Below are 7,514 nucleotides of genomic sequence, written 5' to 3'. Positions count from 1 at the left end.
ATCGCTTGGTCCCAGCCTCAAAGGACCCTCACATTGACTCTAAGTATAGCTACGGGTTCCTTAGTCTATAACATTTTTCTTTAATTCCCTTTTTCTTAGGGTTTTTTTTTTTAAATCCTCTAATAATCTTATCAAAATCAGTTTGCTTTGCTTGGTTTTTGCTCAATTGTGTGTGTTTGTGTGTGTGTGTGTGTGTGTGTGTGTGAATGTGTGTTATTTTTGTCGGTGATTCGTTAATAAACTTTAAAATTATAGAATTAAGAGTATATTTAATTTAATACTTATAATCTCTATGAACTAGAGGTCAGAGGTTGTACTTATGTATATTCAAACTATCTGGTCTAGTGGTATGACACTCACCTTCGGATCGGAAGGTCATGTGTTTGAGTCCTGAGCGGCTCATAGTTGAATCCTTGGAAAAGGCTCTTTACTCACATTTTCTCACCGTACTCAGGTTTAAAATGAGTACATGGCCGTTAACACAGCATTGTCTCTGTCCGAAAAAAAAATTGTATCGGGCGTCATGTCTCGTCCAACATGTTAAGTGTTGCTGTTGGCTAGGAACTTCTTGTACAGCGCTTTGAACTCATTTAGTAGGTATTGTTCTATATAAAAGATCAATTTTTTAAATTTTTTTTTGGGGGGGGGGGGTATCCGGCTGGCAGATGTTGTGAGTATACACCTAAACAATTGCATCATAACAATATAAACCGCATGAGGTCTCGCCCCCATTTTTCATTTATGTGTCCAAGTGGATCTGTCCCTTTCGGTGGTGATGATGTTTCGACGAAAAGTTTAAGTAAATCTCAAACTCTATCCATCAGATTAATCGCACAAAACACACAAAACTATGAGTAATCGTAAACGTTTATAGAAGGAACGAAGTTGATATCACTCGGTTATTTCTTATTATTTTTAGAGAGCCTGGTAGTGATTAGTTCTCACCAAATTATATCAGACTATAAACGTTAAAGATTACTCACCGTTTTTGTTTTGTTTTGTGGTCTGTGTGTGTGTGTGTGTGTGTATGTGTGTGTGTGTTTGTGTGAGTATGTTATATCCGGCTGGCGGATGCTTTGAGTATTTTACATAAACGCTCAATTTTTAAAAATTCTCCATCTAGTTCGATTCGACTTTAACCGTACTGATGGGCTGGGTCACGAATGATAATATTTGTGATTACATGACGTCATAATCAAACGGACCATCTACCATAACTGCCCTATTAATTTTACTGGGCGACATGACGAAAGCCGTAAGAAACAAGTTCGAAGGTCTTCTAACAAATAAAATCTTCAATTTAGGCCAGAAAACTTTTACTGCAAACATTGATCGTTTGAAATGACACCACTTTGTTTTAAAAATCTGAAACCCGAGACTCCTAAATTATCGTTTCACGTTTGAGACTTTTTGACTAGTTACAGGTCATCAATCGATATAATTTGGAGAAACGGTTTTCTGGCCAAAATGATTTTTTAGAATTTAAAAAGGTGTTTCGTCATAATTACTTGTTTTGGGCGGCATGGCGAAAGAACAAACATTCCATCATCTAACCCCGAAAAAAACAGTCAGACGGCGGCGGACACAGCCAACCAAGAATTACAATAATTATGAGGTACATGTACTTGTATCTAGTATCTACACACAGTACTGCCATACTCTGGAAAAACCCATATTTAAAAATTTGGCCAGAAAACTCGTCCTTCAAATATCGATCGATTTAAATGACCCTCATCTTGGCAAACACTCTCAAACCTGGGACTTCGCGAAGCCCCGGGTTTGAGAGTTTTTGCCAAGATAAGGGTCATTTAAATCGATCGATATTTGAAGGACGAGTTTTCTGGCCAAATTTTTAAATATGGGTTTTCCAGAATACGGCAGTTGTCCACAGGTATTTGACTGCGTGGGTGGTTCTTTTCATGCGCAAAAGATTACCTGCATGCCATTATTATGGACAACAACCTAACAATGTGTGCCTAACGCCAATAAGACTACGCCGACAACATATCTATAATTTAGAATACACAAAATACAACGGGTTTTTTTTTTCTTTTAGGATTAGTTATAATATATTATCTTAACCACACCTCTACCCCCCGCCACTGCCATTTATTTTAAGTGTCTGATCGAATGTTTAAGAATACTATTAATTTTGAAGTGGAGTAACGTTTCTCTTTTCTTTTTATTGTATTTGTTTGTTTGTTTGGGTTTTTATTTTATTTGTTTTGTTGGTGTGTATGTTTTTTTTTTTTTAATCTGTTTTGTCTCGATCTGTTTTTGTTTTGATATTGGTAAATTAGTATTATTTTGTTGGGATTTTTTTTTCAAATTTTTGTTTTGTTTCTTTTGTTTTTGTTTTTTTTTTTTTTTTTTCCCCCCCCCCCCCCCCCCCCCCCCGTCCCCCCTATTCTTTTCTTTAATTTTTTTTTTTTTAATAAAAGGGGTGGGGGACCACAATGACTATTTAAAACTTATTTTGCCGACCTTTGGCTTACCCATCTTCCAAAAAGTTTAATAAGTGAAAATACAAAATTATACTCGCATTCCATAGCTTTTAATAAATTCTCATTGCAGCTTTTAATTAATATTTTACACTTCCAACATCTCTTTCCTTTTAAAATACGTTTTAGTATTTGATGATGATGATGGTGTGTGTGTGTGTGTGGGGGGGCGGGGGGGGGAGGGTGTGTGTGTGGGGGGGGGGGGGGGTGGAGGCGTTCTGTCAGAGCTCAGAGTGGTATGTGAATCCGTAAACTGTGTAAAACAGGCCTTTCATTTTCCTGGTATCTTTCAGTCATATGATGTGTTTGTAATTGTCAGCGACAGGATACTCCTTGCCTACCATGGTATTTTTTTTATTTTATTTTCGCTTTTGTTGGTAAGCGGCCCTGCTGTCATTAATTTTCCAAGTAAGAAGTCTTAATGTAAAGATCGCAGTAAGTGACGTCACAGACTATTGGTGAAAAGGAAGAAATCATTATCACATTACTTTGACAAGTTTTATTTTTCAATTTGGCCAGAAATTTTTTTATTCAAATATTAATCGATTTTAATGGCTTTCAACTTGTCAAAAAGTCTTACTAGTTTTATTTTATAAAAGACTCAAATTTTAGAATGCATGAAAGCTGAGGGTCATTTTTATTTTTAGTCGATCGATATTTGGAGTTAATTTTTTTCTGGCCAAATTTGAGAACTTATGGCAAACTATGGGTCATTTAATTTTTAGTCGATCGCTACGATTGGAGAAAAAGTTTTCTGGCCAATTTTTAAATATTTTTATTTATTTATTTATTTATTTATCTTTTTATTTATTTATTTATTTATTTATTTATTTATTTATTTATTTATTTTAAGAATAGATAGACAAATTAGGTTGTGTCTTGATTTGCGTGCTATTCCAGCTAAACGAAAAAGTGTCTCCATCGCCATTCAAACCATGTAGTAGTGCCTTACAAACCAAAGGCGAGTGGATTTGACATTTCAATGCTCGCTTCCCACGTTGTTGGTCTAAGGTGAGGGGGGGGGGGGGGGCGGGGGGTAGGCACAAAAATAAAGAAACAAAGGAGGGAAAGAAGACAAAAACGAAACGTATTGATGGTATGTGTTGAAGCGAAATATTAGCCAGTTCGGTCGCGGAATGGAGGGGGGGGGGGGGGCGATAGCTCAGTTGATAGAGTACTCGCTTCACTTGCGAAGGAACCGAGATCAATTCCGGGTGGAGTTAGGATTTATTTTTTTTACTACCCAGCAGTGATTGGGTAGCTGGGTCTGTCAGATCTGGCGGAAAGTACTTTGCATTATTAGACTAGCATCTTATCCAAAGGGTAACAGGAAATTCATACTATACTTTAAAACGCTATAGAAACCGGGATATACTCTGGTTCCACGGTTCTAATCGTTTTGAAGGACTGGTTTTTTTTTGTTTTTTTTTTTATAGCTTAAGCTTAAATCAAACGTCAATTTTAAGCTACAGCTTCAATCCGATATCATACCGATTTGGGGTGATTGATCTCAAATTAAATGTGACCCAGCTTGTCACAGCGGTATTATGTCGGGGTGAACTAGATGCTGGGCAGGGAATATATAGCCACCAATGTGCACTTATTTGAGGGTCTGATAACCCAATGCAATATGGATTCATTGTTGTAATGGAAATCGAAAAAAAAAATGACGCAAAATATTGTCCGTTAAACCAATGTTAAACTAGGCCCATATTTGGGTTCGGATTTCAGACCAGCATATTATATTTGTGTACACGTCGATGGCCACTTATAATGAAATTCGTGTTAATTTTTATTTGTTGTGGTGAAAAATAAATACAATCACAGAAATAGACGTTGGACATCATAATTCTAGTTTGAGGACACTTGTAAACCAGAGAGATAATAGGGAAATAATTATTTGAAATGACATAATGTTTTGACTGCGGACGTTAAAGGGTTAATATCGTAGAGCAAGAAATAATCTAGGAAAACAAAGCGGGTCGCTGTGAAAACGAGATCAATGTTACCGTTTTCTTTTTTCTGTTTTATTTTGCCCCCCCCCCCCCCTCCTCTCCACCCTCCCCTACTATCTCTCTCTCTCTCTCTCTCTCTCTCTCTCTCTCTCTCTCTCTCTCTCTCTCTCTCTCTCTCTCTCTCTCTCCTTCTCTCTCTTTCTCATTTTCTCTCTCCCTCCCCCAAAAATAATAAAACAAATAAATAAACAAACAAATAAATAATTAATAAATAAGTGAATAAATAAAATTACGTTTACTCCAAAGATCGATTGACTAAAATTAGCCTCAAAAAGATTAAACTCAAGACTTCCAAGAAGTGCCAGCTTTGAGACTTGCTGAAAATCGAGGTCATATTAATCGATTATTATAAATTGAAGTAAAAGTTTTCTGGCCAAAATGAAAAAAAAAATAATAAAACATCAAATTACAACATGCCAAAAAGGACAATGAACTTGAATTAGGTCATTAAAGCAAAACGAAAAAAGGAATATCATAGTCTAGAGTTGGGTCATCTTATTTCTTCGTTTTAAATTAAGTCCATACTTCTATAAGTATTGTGATTAAAGTCACCCGTGACGTCATGAAAGTGGGATAAGATTGCTATACCGCCGTACTCTGTCTGAAAAAAAAATAAAAATACGCGATTAAAAATTTTGGCCAGAAAAATCGTCTTTCAAATACCGATCGATTAAATCGACTCTCATCGTGTGAAAAACTCACAAACCTGTGACTTGCATGAAGACTTCAAGGAAATCCCAGGTTTGAGAGTTTTTGAAAAGATGGGCGATTTTTGAAGAACAAGATTTTAAAATGTGTTTTTTCATACCAAGACAGTATAGATGTTATCTTAGTTATCTACCATTAAAGCATCAATACATATGCAGATATCAGTGACGGTATTAATGATAATGATAGACAAGATAATATTGATATTGGGAGATATGGATTTCATACCTACGCAATTTGTCAATTCATTCACGTAGTAAGGTGTAATAATATTGATTGGTGGTGGTAATGATGGGTGGTTGGAAGTGTTAATAAGTAAGACTATCGGATTACTACTTCTAGGTTTGATGTAAACACAAGCAAACACACCAACTCACACATAATATTATACATGTATGTGTCTGTGTAAAAGAAAGAGAGAGGAGAGAGAGAGAGAGAGAGAGAGAGAGAGAGAGAGAGAGAGAGGGTGGAAGGAGGAATAAAAGAGACAAAATGTGTGTAGTTATGTGTGTGAGCGTGTGTGTGTGTGTGTGTGTGTAAGAAAAAGAGAATGGAGGAGGAGAGAGGGGGTGGTAGTGAGGGAGACAAAGAGAAGTAGAGAGAGAGAGAGAGAGAGAGAGAGAGAGAGAGAGTGAGAGAGGCAATGTTGAGTAAGTGTTAAGAGAGAGGGGGAAGAGAGAGTGGTATTTGTGTTGATGAGAGAGAGAGAGAGAGAGAGAGAGAGAGAGAGAGAGAGAGAGAGAGAGAGACGACGACGACGATGATGACGACGACGACGACGACGGCACGACAAAACTAGTAGCCATGAATGATGACCGACAGAAAACTAGATTTCACAACTAGAACTCCTCGATTACGTACGTGTTAATTATAACCATTTTGTAAATATTCTAAATTTAACTCTCTGACGTCCAAAGTCTTCAGTGGCTGTTGTCAAGCTTCTCCACAAATGGATAATCAACGTTATTAATCATCTGTCTTATTGAAGCTTATTATTTCGTCACATTTGTTTTTTATACAAGAGAGGATGATGATGATGATGATGATGATGATGATGATGATGATGATGATGATGATGATGATAATGATGATGATGATGATGATGATGGTGATGATGATGATGATGATGACAATCGAAGTACCAAATTATCCATTTAAAATACTCTGCAGCGATTTACAATGAATTAACACACAAACACACACACATACGCACACACAAACGCACACACACATACACACACACACACACACACAAACATACTCATAAGAGAAGATGATCAATATTGTAATACATAACTATGCTTTTTAAAACGATTCAGTCTTAAGATGTTTCTTGTAGTTTATAAACGCACTAGGAGAAGATACTTTTGTTCGAAAACTAAGAGATTGTTCCACAAGCGCGGAAACGCACAGTTGAAAGCGTTTTGATGAAAAGTACTGATGTACTTTATTTCTTTCATTAACCAGTTAACTGCCGAACTCTGAAAAAAAAAAAAAACGTATTAAAAAAATTGGCCAGAAAACTTGTCCTTCAAATATCGATCGATTGGCGAAGTTCCAGGTTTGAGAGTTTTTGCCAAGATGAGGATAACTTAAATCGGTCGCTATTTGAAGAACGTTTTCAGGCCAAATTTTTAAATACGAGTTGTTGTTTTTTTTCCAGACTCAGGTAGTTAACTGGTTAAAAGAGATTGTAATGACCTTAAAACCTTACTTGGCCCATAGAGTACAACAACGTCTGGTAGGCTGGTCAGGTAGAATGACCCACACTAGTAAAACATTTAAGACCGACGTTTACCTTTGAGCAGGTCTGATAACCCAAATTGTTTTGAACCACAGCTGTCAATTACCTACCACATAAATTATATCTATTGTTGTGGGCTCATTGCTGTAATGGAAATCCTCTGAAACCCATGGACTTAAAGGACCATGCTGAAACCAAAAGCCAAAGTGCACTCTACTCCCTCTTTCTATTAGTGACCCCCCCCCCCCCAACCCACCCGTTTCTATTTGATACACTAGAGTAGATAAATCATTTTTGACAAACGCTCCTAGTCTTTCTTTTCACTGGCGGTGATACAATGACTGGACGGTATGGAAATGTAAAAACATTATATCTTTAAAAAATTAAAACAACGAAGTCGGAGGCAAACCTTCAATAAAATAGTCCTTCAGAGCCCATGGAGCCGGTTTCTACAGTGTGAAACGGACAATAGCAATTTTTGCTATCCTTTTGGATAGGACGCTAGTCTATCGCAAAGCACTTTTCGCTAAAGCCTACTTCGACAAG

General features: G+C 36.8%; 1 protein-coding gene across 1 annotated transcript in view; it reads left to right on the top strand.

The window, feature by feature from the left end:
* LOC144963169 (small ribosomal subunit protein eS7-like) overlaps positions 1 to 7,514 on the top strand; it is a 174,632-nt gene that overhangs the window by 131,255 nt on the left and 35,863 nt on the right. The window lies entirely within an intron of this gene.

This window comes from Berghia stephanieae, chromosome 1, assembly GCF_034508935.2.
Source record: "Berghia stephanieae isolate SIO BIC M18660-M18661 chromosome 1, UCSD_Bste_1.3, whole genome shotgun sequence".
NCBI lineage: Eukaryota > Metazoa > Mollusca > Gastropoda > Nudibranchia > Aeolidiidae > Berghia > Berghia stephanieae.
Note: the sequence above shows the minus strand (reverse complement) of the source record. Positions and strands in the feature narration are given on the sequence as shown.